Below are 23,706 nucleotides of genomic sequence, written 5' to 3' on the forward strand. Positions count from 1 at the left end.
TTTTGGTTAAAGTCAAAAACTCTATAATTAGTACAAACCAACTCTTTATGCGAACGGGCGTCGTTTGAATATCTGAAACACTCATAAGTCTTACGTTCAAGCTACAATCTTTGCTGAATAGCTTTCTTGATTATTGTTATCAAGAACTACAAAATAATGTCACCGACCGTTATACTCTATAATAAAGGGGCGGTAATTAGACAGTAGTCCTAACATTATAGAAAATCGACAATGACCGTACAGTGGACAGGAAGTTACACTTGGCAGTACCCTTAACGCGTATCAAAACAAGTCCCTGTCAAAGTTCAATTTCAGTAAAACTAAGCTATATAGCTGGTCAGTTGTCCATATTGACAGTTCAGCAGGACTGTAGATATATAACCACACACGTACACACTGCTTCGCGTACCTATACATGGAAATAAATGTAGATAAATCTATCTGCTTAGTAATCATGCACTGCGAACAGATTATACGTTGCTTGACAAACACTTTATCAGGTTATTCGATGCAATTTGTCGTCTTCCGTAAGAATTTGTGATATATATGGCCAAATAAGATTATCTTTTTACTTTCTTTAGGCATAAAGACACAATTTATGGTATTTGTATGTCTGAGAGTATATGGTTTTATAAGAGGCCTGCGTATGTCAGCAAAAACAAAATTGAAGAACAAGATTACTTTCTTCTTCTACATCATCAATTTTACACAACTTTCAAAGTCTGGTTCTGTTTTCATTTTGGTAGCGATAACTTAAAATATTTTGCTCAAAGACATATTAATGTCTTTAACACAGCTCTGTGCACACGTACAAACCATCAACTTACTTCATTTCACAACACATTTGTCGGTAAAGAGACCCTAGACATTCAGTAAAGGGTTAAGTACACCAATTCCTATCTATTGACAGAAGAAAAAATAGATTAATAAATATGCTCAACTGTTATCATCCCCCCGCTTCACGCCTGCGCGTTTTGTCTTGTTTACTGTAGTAAACTTTTACGATGCGTTAATAGAAAAAACGAATACCGTTTTTCCGATGACATTCTGATTCTCTTAGAGCTCTTCAACTTCATGTGACACACCTACCAACGGCTGAATATGTAAGCGCGCTGATCTTGGCGACTTACGACCATAATTAGGGGTCCGACCGTCTTCCGGGTCAATCTAGTACAATAAATCCATTTATTTCGAACAAAACCGTACACGAGTAGGAAGCTTCATTCGTATAAGTGCTATGTATAATGTGATTGCCGACTTTTCTATATACTATCCCAACTGGTTTCGACATATCAAACAGTGTATGACCCGCCGGAGCTTTTATCTTCATTCCGTCCAACCATGGAATTAAATGTAAATTGCGCCCGATTCGTTTATTAGATTTCCAATCCGGGTTGGACAGACGTTTGTTTTATGACACGTGGGTTCCTACTATACGATTACATTACAATGTCATTTATACGATATGTATTTTATAAATACATCTTTAATTGTATTGTTATATAGGTAAATTGAATGCATATTCACCCTCTTTATGTATTTTTAACGCTCTAGGGGATTATGAGTTTCAAAATAATTAAAGTTCGTTAACTATGGTTTACTGGATCAATGAAGATATACACAAAATGTTTCTAAACTCCACACAATGGCAGAAATATTTGTTCAGTAAGATAAGTAATAACGGCGATAGTTAACCTTTGGATTTAACAATTGATTTGGGATATAGTCATCAATGTTAAACACAACACCAATCAGCAAACAAACTCTGAAGCAGGTTCTCAAATTTATGACGCATTCGATTGGATCACTATTGCTATTCGAGTACATATGTGTTCATCTTACTGAAAATTCCAATATGATACCATAGTCGAAAGTGTAAAACAGGTGATAAAATAATAACATTCACGGCAAACACACAAAGACCGGAAGGCAGCCATACAAGATGTGCACAAAAAGGGTTTTGTTTGACGTTTCAACTATTACATTTATAGGTCCAGAATAGAATAACGTGATTTTATCGATTTTCGTGACCTAAAATTACCGCTATAAATCCCACACAAACTCTGTATCTTGTTGATTTTTATCAGTTAATATTGTTTCCATTGTCTTTGATTAATAGTCAATAAACACATGATTGGACATTGTGTGTTTGGTTGGTTACGGCGGATGTGTTATAAAAAACGTCATAAGTTGTCGGTCATTGACCTATATCGGACCCTTGTCTTGTAAAAGATCAGATCAGTTATATATATATATCCGTTATATTTCACAAGACCACGCGATGGTCATTGTTATTGTTATTGGCTTTTGTCTTTTTGTTATTACTTAATTGGAATCGATTTTTTTTCCGGCCCCGTTTCAGCGGTTCCGGTGTTGGGGTTTTATAACCCTTTTTGAGGACCTACAATCATTTTACTCTTTATCTGTTCAGTTAAAGCTTGTCTTTAAAATGAGCATAACCAGCCAGAGAAGCGAATTAATATGACAACTTGTTATATAAAGGAGTTCGCTGTCTTGGGTAGGCACGTGCTAGTATGATTGACAGGATTATGATGTAAGTTTTGTGAAGTAGGCGCTGTGTTTGACAATATATCACCTGAGTATTTTTTTACCTGCTATTTGTCGCTAGCATTATATACATGTATCATCTGTATTTCCTCCAAATTGAACAGCATGATAATACATAATAAATACACACATTGAAACAATGGTAATACATGAACAATACCTTAGCGTTAGTATCATTAGCGGCTTTCACCGTAGTTATGATGATTTTATGAAGGCGGTTACCTGACGATGTGTTCATGGTTTGGAAGGTTGTTGAGATCCTCGAAAAGAGGTGTGTCTCTCACGTAGCTCACACTGACCATTCTATTGTTTATATCCTTGATAATTCTGTAACATATTTTGACAGTTAATTACAAATATATGTCAACAATAACAAATTGAAAAAGGTTGTCAGAAATTATATTTCTAGGACCTAAAATATGTCCAACAGTTTTTGTAACATTTGGTCAGTGACATGATTAAAACCGTTGCGGTAGGAGAACTACATTTAACGAAAACAATCAGATTTACACCTTTTTGCCAACGGCTTTTCTTAGAAACAAATTGCCCTTGCAGAATGAATATCGAATTGAAATAAGTAACAACTTGAAAAAAAACACTACCTTCTTCTGAAAATATCCAGCTTGGCCGTGGGTGTGCTGTATTGTCAAACACAGCGTTGTGTAAATGACAAACATAATAAGGAAGCCTTAGGCTATATTTATGTTTTCATTCGGAACTGTCATCTCCAGAAAAACAAAGACGGGTGTCTTAAGAAATATCCAGGCCAAGTCATTGCCCCCTGTTTCTTTATAAAAGGTAATGGTGTTATAGAAAGATACTTAGATAGATTGGGCGGTTTAGAAAGTATGAAGTCATATGGAAATGATGAAAAGCGTGTTCATTTGGGGTCATATACGTTGTTAGCAGCCTTGTATTCCCAAGTAACGTCAAACGCATGCTTAAAGTGAATCATTTGGAAGTTGATTTATTTACATAAAATTATTTTCACTTTGACACTAATACCTATTTTCGTTTATGTTTTCAGGCAGTCCAACATGACTACATTACAGAGCCTATGTGTTGTAGCACTATTGCTGTGTTTATGCGAACACACAGTCGCGAGGAGTATTGAATGTTCCACCCTTTGCACGCAAGGTTACTCCATTACCTCTTGTGAATGTTGGAGGTTCAAGGTCAAACTTCCCTTCCGGTTTGGTAAAAGAGGGAGACTTCCATTCAGATACGGAAAACGAGATTCACCTGTGATATCATCATACGACAGTAGTATAGAAAAGTAAGTAATGGTAGCATCACTAAAATATACGGTTATCTCCCCTTATAGACGAGTCGGGTGGATGGCTTGTCAATTTGAACCTGTCGTTACCGAACCAGCTGTGATCAATTACAAGATTGATTTTACCCATCATTTCCGTCATATCAGCCTATTTCCATTGTAATGCTTCTGAACAGTTCAAAGGGATACCAAGTATAACAGTTAGGCGGCAATGAGAAAACACGACAATGAGAAAATACGACCATGAGAAAACACGACAATGAGAAAATACGACAATGAGAAAATACGAATACCGCATATACGCTGGATATATTAATACAATAAAAGACTTAAAACTAAGCCGCATAAAAAAGAGATTATCGGAACATCTCAGCGTAAAGAATTGTTCATTCAGATGCAACGTTACACACATACAATGTATATAGCAGTTGTCTTGCTTTGCTAGTCTTCAAAATTAGGTATATAGTACAGTTACATTCCGATAATATAATTTTCTTATCCTTCGTAGAATAGAAATCGAGAGCACAATGTGAGGTATACTTCTCTCATCTGGAACAAATTACTTTGTCTGGATAGCATGAAAACAACCTAATCAATATAACTTTCATATATTATTTATCCCGAAACAATGTGTTGCTACTTTTAATATCCATTTTATATCAATGGAAGGTATTGAGTGCATCTTGTAAATATGTCTCACCTCATAACAGTTATCTTCCCTTGCTTCTATTATGTATTCTTGTTCCATGAAACTAGAACAAATGTCATGTCAAATGCAGCTGTTTCACGAATTAGAAAAAATCTGGTATGCCTAAAAGTAGTCACTATTGTTAATTTTACAAAGAATTCGGCGTAGTCAACCTTGGACATCACAGTTTTTAGGTCATCTGAGTTTTGCTTTGTGCTTCGTGCGTTTATTAACATTTGCATTTTTAACGTAAATACTATTGAAGAGATTTCCTTGTTATTTGACGGGAATGTTACTGACATCGCCCTGTCCAAGTGTTATTGTTTTTCAGGTTGATCAGAAATCCATGATCCCAACAGTCTACATCTTAAAAACCCATTTCAAACTCAAATTTCAAGTCTCAAGTTCTAATAGGTAAAAAATGAAACTCAATGAGGAGGTTGACTGAGAATGGTTTTTTTTTGGTTATTTTTAGTCGAATCGATCAAGAAATCCAATAAGGCCCCTCTGGGCTCTGATTGCCTGAGATCTTTTCGAGTTCTTCTTACAAAAACACATTTTCGTTTTAGGTCCTAGCAAACTGTTCTTCCTGTTTGTGTCAATCCAAAATCCAAATGGCCCCTTTGGCCTCTAATGACATAGACATGTTATAGATTTGGTCAGGAACTGCTCCTCCTATTAGGTCTAAATTGCATACAAAGCGTAATTATTTCTTGCGCCAACTTAATTTACTGAGACATCTGACGTATATACATAACCTAATGGGGAGAGGTGACCTGAGGTAGCTACAATACTTAATGGGGAGAGGTGAACTGAGGTAGCCACTTACATGGAGGAGAAAGGTGACATGAGATTGCTACAGTACATAGTGGGGAGAGGTAACCTGGGGAAGCCACAGTACATAGCGGATGGAGACGGAACGTCTGATTGCCGAAAAAACATGTTTTTGGACAATGTTGATAAAACTTCTGAGGCGCAATGAACGGCGTGAAAGTGTTTCCCATCGTTTGAGAAGTTTGTGGTGATCTAATTTAGGAAATCTTATAAGAAACGCTAAATATACAAGTATAGGTTGTGTTACGGCCCCACATTTCACTTTCTCTATGTGGGATTAAAAGTCAGCAAGAAACTGGGAATAGACGTGGACCTTCTCTATATGTGTACTGGAGTACCAGTAGTAGCCTCAAGTCCGAGACATTATAAGGGAAAGAGACAATCGATTCCACCAACTGTGACTAGAAAAACAAAGAAGAAATCACAATTACGTAAAATATGATTTATGCTAAAAATAAATCACGCAGCAAACGACTTTTGAAATCGGACCAAACAATCCTTAAAAATGGATAAAAAATGTATTATTCATGTCAACGCGTCTTGGAACATCCGGAAATCCACCTAACAAATAGGATTTTCGTTCGAGATGGAGATTAGAGGCCTGATTCCCTTATCTGATATCCCGGATTATACTGCGACAGGGACAGCTTGTGGTGAAATGTACTGCAACTGCCGTCGACAGTAATCTGCTAGCATTCTCGATTAGCTTTGTTTCATTGAATTTCAATTTTTCGTATCAAATACCTTATTCAAATCTGTTATACAAGAAGTTGAGGGATTACAAGAAATGTGACAATCGTCCTGGTAAACAAATAATATGTGTTTATGTTAGCAAAACGTCTGACTGTTTTTGTCTTAATTTTGAGTTAATAGCTGCGTTTCTTGAAACATAAAGCACATTAAGATAGCAGTAGGACCATCAGGTCGACAGACAGCAGATGTATGTTAGGATTAAACCGCAAATCTGATCGAGGCCATTGTAACATTGTATGCCTCACTGAACACAGACTCTTTACTCTTTGACAATTGTTATTGGGAAATCTGATGTTTTTTATCAATAGCCTTTGTTTGCTGATGATTTCCCGGGTTCACTTGTCATCACCGCGTAAAGTAAACAGAGGTCGACCAGGAATCAATGTCGCCATCGTGTCGAGTACCCTGCGGGAGTTAGCACAGGGAAAGGGCATCACCCCGTCAAGGACATAATAACTAATTTATAGGACATACTGACTAATTAATAGGGACATACTGACTAATTAATAGGGACATACTGACTAATTAATAGGACATACTGACTAATAAGTGGGACATACTGACTAATTAGTAGGACAAACTGACTAATTAATAGGACATACTGACTAGTTAATAGGACATACTAACTAATTAGAAGGACATACTGACTAATAAGTAGGACATACTGACTAATTAATAAGGACATACTGACTAATCAATAGGACATACTAACTAATTAGTAGGACATACTGACTAATTAGTAGGACATACTGACTAATTAGTAGGACATACTGACTAATTTGTAGAACATACTGACTAATAAGTAGGACATACTGACTAATTAATACGGACATACTGACTAATTAATAGGACATACTGACTAATAAGTAAGACATACTGACTAATTAATTTCCTATAATTACAGAAAGTCGTTCTCTCTGACTGACTTCAAAACGTTTCCTTCATTAAAGTATAGAAATGTTGAACATTAAGCTTAACGGTTTCAATTATACACTAGAGGAAATGTATCTATTATGACTGTTTGTAGCCCTCTCTAATAATACAGTTTCCGTCATACACAATAAAGCAAAAAATCATCAAGTCCGTTAGTAGCCTTCAGTTATATAAATATTATTGTAAAACAATAGTTTGGCTGGAACTGTGTCATGTGATTTCCGATACAAATAATGACTGATTGTTTAAAAAAAGAGTGGTAAAAAACTTGCTAACTAGGTGTTTCTAAAAATAGATCGACAAACGTTGCGACGTCCTTGACACTACATGACAACAAACAGTGAAAAAATGCTATACTAGATAGCATGGAGTCAAACAACACGAACCGAAACATCACAACTACAGTGAAGGTATCCCGGGAATACCTTACGTCAGAAGGGAAGAATTCTGACCTTGAAAGGTTTTCAAACGGTGAGATAGGCGAAGACCTGGCTGATTTTTACATGAAATTGAGATAAAAAATAGGTAAAATGTAGAGTAAAATCCAAACAAGATCAGGTAATCTATATATAAGGGGTTCAGGAAATCGTCATAGGCCTTTAAAAATAAGACAAAAGAACTGAAATGACAATGTATCACGACGACCCATCACCCGCAATCACTGATGCAATCACTGATGCAATCATCAAATTTCTAAATTGAGGAATTTGATATATATCAGATGTTATTGTACCAATGCATTTTGATTTCTGGTGCTTCAAAATAATAAAAAGTAACAACGATTTTAGTAAGTTGTTTATTGTTATTGCAGTTTATACAGTTACATTCCTATATGTTCAAAATATTTTTAAAGTAAAATTATTGTAGCCTTTTATTTCGTTCGACTTCATCAAAAGGCTATAATTGTACGGTAATTCCTTCTTAAACATTAAGGTCCCTATTTTCCTGCCATAGTGATATGTTTTTCCGGTTAGTTGCCTCATCAGAATATACCTTTCCTATTTGCAAAATACAGGAAACGTATCCGCCAAGTCCGTTAGTTTTCCCTGTCGTTATATGGCATTTCCTTCTTGAACAATAAGGAAATCTTATCCACCAGGTCCCTTAGCTGACCCGTCATAGGAATATGTTTTACATTCTCGCAAAATGAACGGAACAAATCAATCAGGTAGGTAAGTAACCATTCTGTCATGATTTAATTTCCTTTATTCACAATAAGAAAACGTATCCATTGTGTCATTTTGCACTACCCTGTAATAATAAAGTGTCCTGCCCGTGCCCTACAACGTCGTTTCTATCACTTCAGCTGGTAAATAGTCTTTTCTCTTCTATCAAGGCCCTATGTATTCCTATGAAATTTATTTGATTTTCCTTATTACACCACAAGTCAACAAGTCCTGTCATAACAAAGTTATTTTTTCATCCTGTCAAAACAAACGGTTATTGAGGTAAGAATGTGGTTAATCCATCTGATTACCCCCAACGCTTTAAATTCAACTGATCAAAATATCTTCCTATTTTTGAAGTTTGGCGTCACAATTTGTGTTGTTGATAAATTCACATGGTACCGGTAATGATGCGTTTCAACTTGCCGAAATTCCCTGCAACGTTAGTTAATTAATTTCTGTTGTACTTTATTTATTTAAGAGCATTTTTATTAGTACAAGGAGAGCGCCTTCGGCTTCTACTTGTATCCAATTATCCTAACATTGTCAACAAGAGACAACGGTACATTTACCGAAATCTAATCACCGCTCAGACACGGCCGCTAATGAACATGCCACACGTTTATTTGAACTTGTGCATGTTATCGGTGACAAAGGATCGCATCATAGCTGAATTAATGGATCTGGTTTGGTCGATTCAGCATTTAGATCAACAGCATGGTTTTAAGGTATCGTCTTGTTATGGAATTTGTTGAGAAAACCCATCCCCCTCCTAAACCAACCCCCTATCCCTACACATGTTGTAATATGGTGTGATCTTAAATGCCATGTTTGTTCTTAACACATTCTTTATTAAATGTGTAGGTAAATGCATATCCCTCATACATCCGTTTCCTTTGTTTTGCTATTTTTGTCTGATGGTCCTGAAGAAAAACATTTTAGTGGAAATCATTTAACACGCGTAGAATCCTAATTATCTCATTTTTAATAAATATTCTTATAATTTTCTTAATTATTCTTCATTAAAATAGAAGTTCTTTTATGAAGGAGTTTTATATTCAATATCGAAAAGGAGTTAGAATGTTTGTCCTATTTTTACATGGATAGTGTCGTCGATGAAGCAGAAGACGCTTCCATTTTTCAGAATACCGGATCAAAGTCTCCTTATAAATGTCTCAAAGGTATCCGCGCAAATCTGTCTTTGTTCACATTTGCCTTAGTTTCGTCGATTTTTAGCTCAAATATCAGTTTTTTATTTTCCTTTTCACTTGACGATGGAAGCATTGTAATTGATAAGATTTAAAAAAAAAATAGAGGCAAATTCATGTGCTCATCTTGATCATAATATATAGGTTGTTCCTGAGATCCCATTTGCCACCCTATACATTCTCAGACTAAGTATTTATGATTTAAGCCTCCTTTACCCAAACAAAAATAATAGTATTGTTTTATAATATCAATGCTCTTATAAACCTTCTTCGAAAATATTTGAAATGTCAAAAGTCTACGATATGATCATGGCTTAAGCTTTGGTCGATTTAAGAAATGTAAGAAAATGAAGGATGATATCTCACAAATACTTATCAACAAAATATTTTCATAGCCGGAGCTTAAGCATATTTTCACTATAAATGACCAAGGTTCTCAATTTCCATAACCATCATTAGACGTTGAGTTAGCAGCATGTGTACATTATGTTTATGCTGTTAGATATTCTTCTTTCTTCATGTCTAAAAATAGATTTTATGTTATTATGACTAGTTCGAGCGATCTTCTTTATTATTTTTTGGCACAATTTGGCAGAGTAGACATTTTCAATGTTTTATTCTTAACAATAATTTTGAAAATCATATTAAATATGATTTGTTATTTTTAAATTGCAGACCAAGTTATGAAGACGCTTTGGACTTATTGCGAAGCTTCTCATCCGATGATTACTAACCTCCGGGGATTAACAGGTCTGGATCATAGCATTGTCTGAATCAGCGTCTGACGGAACCTTGTAATGTCACACACTCAAGTGCCTATAGGGATCATCTCGAAACCGTAAAACAAAACGATATCATATTGCAGGAGAAATGTGAAAATCTGTTTAGGAGAAAGTGCATATTGATTTTGTTAATAAAGATGTGGAAAATGTTAATTGCAGTTTCAAAAAGTAGAAGTGTGTTACCATGATCTGTTCAAAACATTCAGAGGCAAATCGTTCTATCAGCTACATCCAGATGTCAGTATCATGTTATCACAGGACGCACAGTAGGTAATTTGTTTATGTTTGATAATTGCAATTGGACCTCGTTAGCCTGTACTAACTGTTGTTTTCATAAGGAAAGGCAAGGATGATTTTTGTTTCGGAAAGAAAAGCGCCCTGAGGAAAGAAGAACTTTAAATTGCGAAAGTCGGAAAACGTGAACCTATTTCGAAGTCAAGTTTTTCTGATCACTGGTGCATCTAAATTACTGCACACAGTGTATATGTTATCAGAATAGCAGCTACATACAATTCCTTAACTTGTGAACATTATAACTGATACATACGTTAAGAGACCATGCGGGCGAGCTTGTCAGCTGAATAATTTGTTATCATGAAAGTGTATTTGTATATGAGTGGATATTGTTAATTAAAACACCTTAAGTCCGAATAAATCCGGAGTGATGTTATTGTGGAAGGTAAATATCTGTTTGTGATCAATGGTAGCTCGATTTAACGAGGCTCTGTATTGCAAATATAGTTTCATTAGAAACATCATATGGACTAACCGTTGAACGTCCAATAGCCAGGGCCTACTTGTGGCAAGCATCTTAATGACCATCAACTTTTATAAAGCACATTGATTTAATGTTGATCGAGGTTAAGTTTCAACTTTTAGATGTGTCGCACATGTGGGACCTGGATTATTAGACAAAAAGTAAATTCTAAAGTCTACGGTGCCCTGTCATTCCTTTACGGTAACTGTATCATTTTTAGAAGATATTCTGATTAAAATCATAAATACTCAAACCTTTTTGTATGGGTCGTCAAACCTATTCTAGGTACCGAATCGGGGAAAGAGTTATGCCTTTTTAGAATTGCTATGCCACCGAATTGTACACGTGATATTTGCGAATGCGACATGGTTTAAAACACGTAGATACAATTGCATGTTTAAAAGGACAAATTGTTATCTTTGGCATACCACAGAAGTACATCTCATGTATTTTCTCCTATCTTTCTACCAACTCATTTCTTCATCGAAAGTAATATTGTTCTCCCTCCTACACAAAACAGCTATCTGCAATTCTCGAAAACAAATGATATCCGGATAACAACAGGATATGATTCTTTTAAGAGTATGTCGAACAGGGATTCGGAGATTTCCTATCGGTATTTCATCAAAAATTACAAAACACTGTTGATACTGAAGACAACTACATGAGAAGATACCGACTTTTACGATCAGAAGCCCATACGTCAATCGTTTCCATGGTGACATCGGGTAAGCTTGGCCGATTGCCTCTCGTTCGACCAGGATACAATCACCTCTTTATGGCTTATCTGTACTAATTCATGGACTATTATTTAAAAGATCTGGTTGAAGTTTTTTGAAAGAATTGCGGTTAAGTTATTGATCTTACATTTTCTATGAAAAAATGATATAATTTTATTTTCGATTATTTATACTGAACAAGTTTTATTATTTATTTTGTAATAATTGATTAATATGTTCAATTTTTTTTTATACCACTTATACTCCTGCAACCATATGTCGTGAAATGACCTATAAATAGTCCTCGTTGATTCAGCCATAACTAGTCCTGACGCACGGTTACACAGCCAGTGGCCAGAACATCAAATTCCAGAATTTCGATACGGAAACAAAAGGGGTGGACGGTCCCATTGATAGAATGTATAGGTAGATTGTATCTTAACTAATAATGTTACAATATTCAGTTTGTATTTTTCAAATCGAGGTTCCAACATGGTTTCTGTATAAAATAAAGCAAAAGAGAGATCGCACAAACAAATAACCAAAATGATATTTTTTTCAATAAAAGGAAACAACTTGGGTATTGGGAATAACGAGGTTCCATTGTTCCATCAATCATACATGTATATATGTAGCACGAAAGTATTGAAACGCTACTCTCTGGAGTAATCCCCATTCCATATGCTCTCTACAATGACTTGGTAAGATCAGTGTTTACTGTTGGGAATTGGAATACAGAAGTTGTGTGCTTCATTGAACAGGCATGGCAATTAATTTCGAATCAATCATAACTTCTGATTGTAACGATATTCTTTGTATAACGACACCCGAATAATACGAGTAGTGTACACAGAGAGATTCTGTAAACAAATGGAACCATTTGAAAAAGTTAATGTAATTGGGCGTTGACAAGGTCTACCTCCTCCCCAAGTTAAGCGGGAAATCACTTTGCACGTGTAATTCATATTTAGATACATTTTGCATCCGTAATGTATACAAATACACTCTGTATGTGTCAAGTAATTAGATACTCTTTACATGTGTAATGAAGATATATATACACTATATGTAATGTATATATATAACCTTTATATGAGTAATGTTATTTTACATAAATAATGTTATATGGATTCACTAGCTAGCTCTAAACCTTAATTTAAAGTTTGCCTCGTAAAGAAAGTTGGGAAGGCGACGTTGGATATGATTCAAAAATACTACCAGCCTGTGCAATTTATTTTCTTACAAGAAAATAAAATATACACCAAAGATATCTTGTTGTTCATTTTTCATAGAAGTGCTAGTATCAAATTTACTGGAAAAAGGCCATACAAAAAATACAAGATTTACTATCGTAATACAATTATAAACTTGTTATAGGTGATTCAAATAATAACTTATGAAATCAATACTTATAGATATATTATAGTTACAATGAAGGAGTAGGGCTTAATTGTGCTATTACCGATAGATTTTATTTTGCATATACATACATTCTGATTTTGCCATCATACTATGACATGAAATTAAGGTAAGTTTTAGGATCAATTCGAGATATGAGGGGCCAAAATCACAATTGGCCTCTGTTTGACGTTTTTTCAAACTTTCTTCATACCTTTGATGTATCATTTAACACTAAATCTGTACATGATACAAGTGACCGACAAAATCTAGAACATCGTCGATAAGTAGGTTATTGTTACCTGGTTATATATTTGATCAATCATGCTAACGAAAGGTTCTATTTTGTGCCTAAAAACTCATTATAATCATATAAGTAAGTTTACAAAATCTCAAGACAAAGTGAACATTTTTATTCATAATTGCTAAGTTTTGGTACAAAAGCCAGACAGCAACTGCTACTTTTATTTGGAACTACATCTATCTGTCAAATTAGTCAACACTCGAACAATTATATCTGACTACATCTTTACTTTTTGAAACAAAGCAAGTAAGTGTTTCGCTACCTTACCGTAATAAAACCTAAATTTTGTCTTCCAGTGCTTTCGTGATGTTTAGAACAATGTACAGTGGAATACAGATAATTGAAATAGAGATATGCACATAAAAGTATAATATTCTTCTATAGTTTTAATTGATAATTTGGCTAACATAATGGGAGATATAACCATCCCCTGACAAACATCTTATACATTTATTTTAGGCGAGCGCGTATAATGTATAAAATACTTGCTTCATAACCTAAAAGGTTATGTAAACATTCTACTCACAGATGTAAGGACCTCAACCCAAACGCATGTGTTAGGTGTCTTTTAGGTGGTGGTAATACATCCCATTAAATAGCCAAAATAAATCAAAACTTTAAAATAATATCATACTTTGATGTGCATCCATTTATGTCAATCATTTATTATTACACGGTAGACGGTTCTGAACTTAATCGGAGTACTTGCTGACAAACTTTAAGTGTTTTTACACTAAGGTAGCGAGGTATCCTTACCTATAATACATCAAAGAGAAAGTATACATTTGTATCAATGATAGATAAAACCAGCCACCAGAAGGCCCTAACTGGCTCCACTCCGTTCAATTTGCAATAGGTATATATAACATTAAATATAATAATGATGTCAGTTAACGTATTGTAGCAACCCTAATCGTTAACATTAATTTATAAGAGTAAACAAAAACATTAATTGATGTACAACTGCTTTTTGGAATTTGGACATTGGAATTAAAATATTACAATTGAAGACAGTATAACAAAAAACAGTTGTACAGAAAGTAATACATTGTAGTTCGGTAAGTTTAAAAAAAAAGAAGAGAATTTTACTTAAAGTATGTCGTAAAATAGACCTCTTGGTAGCAGAGTAACACATGGACCTAATGGAATGTTGTTCTGTATACATGGACCTTGAAACAACAACAGCAAAATAGAAATTGTGTCATAGAACTACTCCTGACTGGGCTCCAGCGAGTCCTAGATTTGTGGGAAATGGCTATTGATGACCTTGATGGATAAAGTCGAAACGTAACAGGTTTCCCGTGAAAGGATATACAATAGAGATAGGGTCACAAGTGTGAATAGTTAACCCATGAAAACATTGTCATGAATAGTCAAATATATGAAGACAAACTAATAAAAAGGGAATTATCAAGAAAACGGAAAATAATTTACAAAAGAGCAGAATGCATCATCGTTAATTAACGAGACAGATTACACGCCAATATCAACTAAATAAACTTAATAACCAAATGAGGGGATCAGAGTATTGGAAATTAAACTATTATTACATATAACTGATGCAGAAAATGCCGAATTAACAAAATTAACATTCAAATAAATAATCCCAGAAAGAAAATTCAGGTCCAACTGCAAGCTTGAAAACAAACTGTTAAATTAGCATGAAAAAAGCATCAATATTTTTGTTTTCAATAAAACGAAGAATACTAAATATTTTCTTAATATGAATATGACCAATAAACATGTCAGACCGTTCTCTACTTTGTGTATTTTTTTATCAATTGGAACGAAAATCAAAGTCAAGAAATTTTTATAGAAACATTAAATGAGCAAGGAATCATATCGGAAAAATGACGAAACGTGAAATACGAAAATTGTTAGCAAACCCTGATTTAAACGTTTAACAAATTCCAATAAACCAATAAGAATAACTGCCCATCGGAATTTCTTCAAATGAAAATAATAAACAAAATATTGACTTTTGTGATCCAACACTGCGCGAAGCCATCTTGCTCTATAACGAAGACTAATGCACCTCTTTTGGGCCGCCTAAATATGAGCATGCAGCTCATTGCATTGTGTACTGTCTATACCAATAATACGCATTCGAAAATAAAACTTGCGGACAAATTAAAAAGTAAATGTTACCAATTTTTGACCCCTAACACGACCATATCGCTTCCACTGCTACTTTTACCATATGAGAATGAAAATATCTAGCAATAATATAGAAGGCACTGCTGTACTGAAACAATGAGAAGGAAACGTTAACATAGCTAAAAACATCTTCCCCTGTCCTCATGATGGTTGAGCACGTCGCTCACACTCATATAAATGCATCAGCCTTAATAAAATTTAAAATAGCATTTGATTGTGATGATCCGATGCCGCTTGAAAACGTGTTTTTTGTGGGGGTTTTGGTCGTTTTTTTAATTTTTAGCCGGAAATTTGTTCAAATCTTTAACCAAGTATAGTTAAACCCTTTTGACCTCTGAAACGACTTGATATTGTCTACACTAGTTGTTACGCCTATAAAAGTAAAATATCCTTATCGTGATAAGATAAGTATGATCTGTGAGCTGAATCAATGAACGGAAACTAATTCATAAAAACTTTCAACTAAAGTAAGCCACCGCAGGACTACAACAGCCCCGTCATACTCCGAAAAGTAGATAAACAAATGCAACGAAACATTAACCAAGTTCAATGAACTCCCCGTAAATATAGATCTATAAAAATGTTTCAACACATTGCTCTTTCTTCATATAAATGCTTCAGCCTCATAAAAGTAAAACAATTTTTGACTTTAGTGATCCAGTACTACAGAAAATGTTGGTTTTAACCTTTAGCCTGAAATTGTTTAACAACTAGAAATACATGTCAAAAGATCAAGTTAAAAACATGTTAAAAAAGATGGTAATAGACCATGCATAACGATGACAACAAGACGGTGTAAGCCTTATATACTTCATAAAAGCTGAAAGAAGGCAAAGACATCAAACCTGACGAACAGCACCAGCTTTGGTATCCCAGTTATCGAGAATTCCGCTTTTAATAACCTTGTCTTCACAGCAGCCTTGGGCTATGTCATAACAAAATAGAATGTTCATGATTAGCCATTCGATAACGAAAAAACTCCAAACATACCTATCCTTGAATATCACGGAGGAGTTTCACCAAAATCAAAGGCGACCAATTCAACCAGTAAGCTGCCGCTTGATTCCTTTTGTCTTGTTGTCAAGAGATCAAATGTATAAAGGATTCTATAATCTTTTCCACACTAACGTTAGGGGACCAAAAACGGGACACTTGTGGGATAACAACCCATGAAATCTGCCATGCAATGCAAAATTTATTATATGTATGATATTTTCACTTGATGATAGGTTTATGTCAATTTGACTGTATAAAATCTTTACTAGTTTCTGATAATGGTTACACGATAACTTTTAGTTTAAGAATAATTACGAAAACAAAACGTTTTTATTTAATTGCATTGTGACGCTGTAAATTAGGACATTTTCTTTTTCAAATTTAATGATAGTTTGGAGCAGAAATACAATCAGAACCTCCTATGACTCCTAAATTTATCTGCTTATTTGATAGATCATTCCCCTATTTTAAATAAAATAACAAAATATTCGTTTAGGGGTCGAGTTACACATGTTTTAGGGCCTACGTGACCCTTGTAGTGTTTCTCTTTATACAGCTACGTGCCGTAAATATCAACTTGTAATAGAAAAGAAAAATGGATGGTTTTTGTTTTATCTAACTACTTTTTTTAAATTGATGCTATTAAATAAAATAATATTTATCTAAAGCAATGTCTCGTTTTCGGTAGAGTCATGAAAGTCAACGTGTATGACCCGTAAGGTGACATGTCCTGAGCCTTCCATGTAGCTTAAGTAGTGAAGAGGTCATTATCACTTGAGGCCCCAGACGGTACACTTGTAGTTTTTAGCAAAATTGAATACTTTTTTTCGAAATAAAAGGTGCGAAGAAAAGGACTAAGATTCTGTAACATCAAAACCTCGGCTTACGCCTCGGTCAGGATTTTGTTACAGAATCTTAACCTTCGACTAAGATAACCCGATCTCGCTCAGTTACAGGTAGGAGATTTTATAAATCTTCTGCAAAGACAAAACGATGGGATAAACTTAATTTTCACTTGTATTCACTGGAACAAAATTATACGATTTAACTACGAGCTCATCCATACAATAACTCCAAATCAGGAAATCATTTTTCAGAAGAGAAATCAGTAACTCTAATCTTAACATTAAATGTTAAGTCCTTGAAGACTGATAATTATTTTATCAAAAGTGAAATAATTCATTCCTTTTGAGCTTATCTGATAAACTATTTTGAAGATAACATCCAGTTGAAATAACATGCACTTAAATTCTCACTCTCTTTTTTTTTTTACAGTTTTCAGGCAATCTGTCCATAAACATTATTGTCCCAGTAAATCAAATACAGAAGAAATCAATTGGAGTAAAATGTTCCACGCGGATTTAATAACAAATGTTCTTATTAAAAATTGTCATAAAAATGGAAATCCATTACTGAACGTGTTTAAGCTGAAACTGCTGACAGGGATAATCTGTAACGACAACCTGATATTTGATTTTAAATTTATTTTATCAATATTATGTTTGAAATATATTTTAAACATATCATCATTGAAATTATTCTAGTTATCCCACTCACGATTAATACTGAATTTATATTATTTTATACTATATCTTCTTAAAATTATTGAAAATACTAATGAGATTATTAAACTTCTGAGAATAGCAAATTATGGACTTTATTTATGAACATTAAAATATTAAACATCATATATAGAAATGTATCGACAATATTGGAAATAAATACTGTAAACAATTTAAATGTCTTGTAACTACAACAATACACATTTCTAAATAAGATTGAACCATTCATAATACAGAGGTCTCAAAACAAGTACGTGTCACCTAATGTATAATGTTTAAAGTGTCACTTAGAGGTCAACATCCGTACATCCTCGTTCGTGGAATGTGGCATTGAAACTTCATTGTTAACAAAATGGCGTTCTCTCATATTCAAGAATCGTTAATATAGAGAGTATGCGTGTAAAACTCGGACATTTCATGTATCTGTCCTACTCAGCTCTATCTTAAAACCGCCCAACCTGGTGTCGTCTTTCATTAGGTCGACGGAATAACTCTCAGATATAGTAGGTATAGTTCGTATGGAAATTTCATTGGTTATTATTCTGCCGTTGACATTATAGTTGTCCAGCTGAGACACACATTAAAATGTTTTCCCGATTGTGACATATTATTTTATTGTCATAACCGGAAACGATTGGCGCTGAAGGATTGTATTGGGAGGTACATATATAGTCACATGATTCGTATTCGTATTGTATTAGACAAGGGTATTTAGGTATTGTATTAGACAAGGGTATTTAGGTATTGTGTTAGACAATGGTATTTACGTATTGTGTTAGACAAGGGTATTTAGGTATTGTATTAGACAAGGGTATTTACGTATTGTATTAGACAAAGGTATTTACGTATTGTATTAGACAAGGGCATTTAACAAGGTACGATACCTAAACACAGTAACGCCTTATTAAAGTCCGAACACTTAACAAATTAATACCTTTTTCAATTTTTAACAAATGTTTATGAGTACACAATGTTACATAATATCTCTGTGACCTGTCAGTGTGAACCTAATCAATATTTTACATTTAGTCAATATAACAAGTAAATGTATGAATAGATGAGGTTCTTATCGCTAATAGGTCCTAATTTCAGATTTGGGTGTCTTCAAAAAAGCTTTTGCCATTTTGACCATTCTCTTTGAAACTGGTTTAGGGAACTTTCTCTCTAACTTGTAGCATTATCCTTTTTGGTAGCATACGTATCTCTTAGTGTATTTATTAGGATAATAATACAAAGTTCATTCCTGAGGCACCTTGATCTAAATAAATCTTGTTTAATTGTTAACATGACCATATTATCGACGATTCTTTTTATTCGATTCTGACGGTACATAATCAAAAGAATTCTTTTAATAAATTCAAATGGAATGAAAAATGAAATTATTACGTTTTCTAAATTTTGAATAAGATTTTAACTTTCTCACAGTTTCATAGCGTATGCTCTATCGTATCATTTTCTGCTTTATAAATACTAGAGTAGGGACTGCCTGTTAACTCAGCTTTAAATAAATAAGTTTTTTTTTGTTAGAATATGGGGATTAACCCTTGTGAATACATGTTTATTCAAGTTAATTTTATTGAATTTTGCATCCAAACAAGGTCACATTATACAAATCTAACTGCAAATAACACAACACAAACAGAAAAAACTAACATATATAGTAAACATAATGTCGATATCTAAGCAATCACAAATTACTGTTTTAAAAGAAACCGTTAAATACATGTTTAATGTGGAGAGAGTCAGTTATTTTTTAATAATGGTCATCTTATAATAATGTTGTAGTATGGTAGTTTCAGTAATGGTCAAACACGGTCCAGTTAGTCAGTTAAGCACAACTGCGTTCATCTAGACAGCAGTCACCTTTGCCAAGGTATGACCAGCGTTGCTTATTTATAGACCGTCCATACCTACTTGCTAATTAAAAGGGGTTAAATTGATATCGCAACGGTCAATCGGTTCTTGGATATCGCTACGACATCTTATATGATAGAACAAAACACAGGCTAGCCAACGCTTGGCTTCACTATAAAAATGGAACTCATTTAATAATCTAAGATATAAACAATCTATTCATGCTGCGGAAAAAATACTCAAATATAAATATAAAACAGCATTATTATGCACTGATTTAGAAATTGTAAATTAAAAAACGAGAATTCTGACAAATCAATGTGGAATTTGTACAACAATCAGAACAAAATAAAACTTTATTAATAAAATTCTTGACCAAAGCAGCTATTTTCTTTTAATTAATGATTAAAAGCAGAGCAATATGTAACCAAATCTTGTTTTTTGATAAGGTATGAGTGGTCTAATTGAAATATCATTTAACACTATTTCTTTCTATGTTTTATCGCACTGGAATCTGAAATAAAAAATCAACATCAACAATATGGTCACGCGAGCGTTTTAATCGAGGATAAAATTTAACGCATTTTCATGATTTAGATTTTAAGCAGAAATACTAATAAAATGTCACTAAACCTAAAACTTAGAACATTCAATAGGATTCGGTTTCGTTGAATTCGCTATAAAATATATTTCAAAACATTTTTTATACATTCTGAGGCTGTGGTGATTACATAATCTAAAATCACAGCTGAAATAGAGACTAGAGTACAAAACTATAGAAATACACCGTTTTTGATATCTTTTCCTCACATATAGTAACAGAATAATTGATATGCCCTTCTGTCCCCCGGATATTATTTGACATACTTTCATAAGTTATCATTTATGAGTACCTCTAGAGTGTGCTTGGAACTCGGCGTAGAATTCATCAACAAAAGGGAAACATTCTATTTGTTACATTGTCAATATTAACTGAATTCATAGAAATTGTCATCATTGTTAGGTCGGAGAGAGAGCAGGGCACCAATAATTTATCAAATTAGTGTTCGTTCCGTTTAAACACCCCTTTCAGGGTCAAACGTATGATATCGTAGTTGTGCGAAGCGAAGCACGTTTTTTTCGACATGTATCTTCGAGTGATGCTATTAATACCCCGAGATAGACATTAGTATATATGATGTTAGGAAGCTACATCAAATCTTGTCTCACTTTAAAAATAATCACACGACACAGTGTTATGTTCGGCACGGAATTTCCGAACACCAGTATGATCTGACTGTACCTCATTATTTTGAAATATTTAATATAACAGTAGGTCGTTATAAAAATATTCTATTCTTGTAAAACAGAACATACTGCTGACGGTTCTCTACTAATAAACATCGTACATATTGCTTTTCGAACGTTAGTCTCTAGGCGTGCACAAATTTAAAGAAAATGTCATCAACGAAAAAGGCAATGTTTATTACGTTTATAACAAATAGGGTCGTTAATATCACACTAACATCTCCCACCAACACTCATCCGAAAGGCTCGCTTCGAACAAGGAGGTATCACATTTTACAATGTGATAGGGAATGCCTCTGCCGCTGCTACATTCAGATTGTGAAGATGTTCAGCAAAGGGAACAGCGGAAATGAGATCACACGCCACCTGTTGCGACGAGTCAAATTGTCATCCGATCCGATCCGTATAAAGTCAGGGAAGCTATGTAGTCATGTCAGGTTTGTCGTATGGATGTGTGAACGTATACGGGCTTAGGAATGGAGATTACCTCGCGAGTGGCAGTGTGTCATAAACAACATCATGGTGCCGATCTAATACCGTTTGTGATGGTAAAAAAAATATGTGTTTATAGATTCTGAAGATCACCGAGTCTAGTGTGAAGATATATAAAAAAAATAATCTATCATCCTCACACGGCAGGATACAAGCCCAATTTCAGAGGAGAGATGGGGGTCGCTTAGATCAACTAATAAAAATGACCTTTTACGTGATGTGATTAGATGACAGATGATATGATAGTATATAATGAGAGACGATGAGAGTGTGCTACGTAATAAAGCTAAGTTATCTCATGAGTGATGACTCAGACATGACGATATGCTATATGCAGAATTTGACTCGTGTGTGACGGTGTGATATGTAGATAATGACTCATTAGTGACGGTGTGCTGTGGAGAGGTTGACTCATGGGTGACGCTGTGCTACGTAGATGATGTCGATCATGTAACATTGTGCTATGAAAAAGTTGACTCGTGTGTGACGGTGTGCCATGTAGGCCATGACTCAGGAATGATATTGAACTATAAAGCGGTTGACTCGTGAGTGACTCTATGCTATGGAGAGCTTGACTCGTGGGTGAGAGTGTATGTAGATGCTATTTTATGAGCGACATGGTTTACCATGTGGTTTCTCTTGACTGATAGTTTGATGACAGTGTGTCAGATAGAGGCTACTAAGTGGCAATTCGGAACACCTCGCCCCGTTTACTATTCATCTCATGACTGAATCTGCCGAGGTGTTCCGAATGGTAAAGTTGCTATCACATGGGTTAAAGAGTGTTAACAGAGGCAACAGTGAATACAGAGATTATTTCATGAAACACATTGATAAAGCTGTAGTTGTACGAGATATAGCTGTAGTTGTACGAGATATAGCTGTAGGTAGTTGTACGAGATATAGCTGTAGGTAGTTGTACGAGATGAAGCTGTAGGTAGTTGTACGAGATATAGCTGTAGGTAGTTGTACGAGATATAGCTGTAGGTAGTTGTACGAGATAAAACAGTAGTTGTACAATATATCGCTGATGTTGTACGAGATATAGCTGTAGTTGTTCAATATATGGCTGTAGTTGTACAAGATATAGATGTAGTCGTACGAGTAATAACTGTAATTGAATGAGATATTGATGTTGTTGTGCAAGATATAGCTGTAGTTGTACAAGATATAGCTGTAGCTGTACAAGATATGGCTGTAGTTGTACAAGATATGGCTGTAGTTGTACAGGATAAAAATTAAGTTGTACGATATATAGCTGTAGTTGTATAAGATATTAATGTTGTTGTACAAGATTTTAACTGTAGTTGAACGAGATCTAGCTGTAGTTGTACGAGATATAGCTGTTGTCGTATAAGATTAAACTGTATTTGTACAAGATATAGCTGAAGTTGTACAAGATAAAACTGTAGTTGTACAAGATAAAACTGTAGTTGTACGAGATATAGCTGAAGTTGTACAAGATAAAACTGTATTTGTACAAGATAAAACTGAAGTTGTACGAGATATAGCTGAAGTTGTTCGAGTTATAACTGAAGTTATCGAGATATATATGTTATTGTACAAGATAAAACTGTAGTTGTACAAGATATAGCTGAAGTTGATCGAGTTATAACTGAAGTTGTACGAGATATATATGTTATTGTACAAGATAAAACTGTAGTTGTACAAGATATAGCTTTAGTTGTGCGAGTTATAACTGCAGTTGTACTACAAGATATGGCTGTAGTTGTACGAGATATAACTGTAATTGTACGAATTTTAACTTCAACTGTAGCTATAGTTGCAATACATATAAATGTAGTTGAGAAATGACAAATATGTCCATTGTAACTGAAAACATAATTACCTTGGTAGTCGACTAAATGCTATCACAGAAGTCGGTAAAAGTGGTATATAGTCAACACTCATGAAACGGATATCAAAAATTTCCGGTTTCGATATTTCATAACACAGGAAAAAATCAATAAAT

General features: G+C 34.3%; 1 long non-coding RNA gene across 1 annotated transcript in view; it reads left to right on the forward strand.

Annotated features, from left to right (window-relative positions):
- The window catches only part of LOC110453530, a 42,537-nt gene extending 29,587 nt beyond the window's left edge, over positions 1-12,950 (forward strand). The window contains exons 2-3 of the long non-coding RNA XR_002463292.1: positions 3,596-3,844; positions 10,102-12,950. This is a non-coding gene — a long non-coding RNA (uncharacterized LOC110453530). The remainder of the gene's footprint in view (positions 1-3,595; positions 3,845-10,101) is intronic.
- The last annotated feature ends 10,756 nt before the right edge of the window (positions 12,951-23,706 follow it).

The sequence above is a fragment of the Mizuhopecten yessoensis genome, unplaced genomic scaffold, assembly GCF_002113885.1.
Source record: "Mizuhopecten yessoensis strain PY_sf001 unplaced genomic scaffold, ASM211388v2 scaffold7441, whole genome shotgun sequence".
Taxonomy (NCBI): Eukaryota; Metazoa; Mollusca; class Bivalvia; order Pectinida; family Pectinidae; genus Mizuhopecten; species Mizuhopecten yessoensis.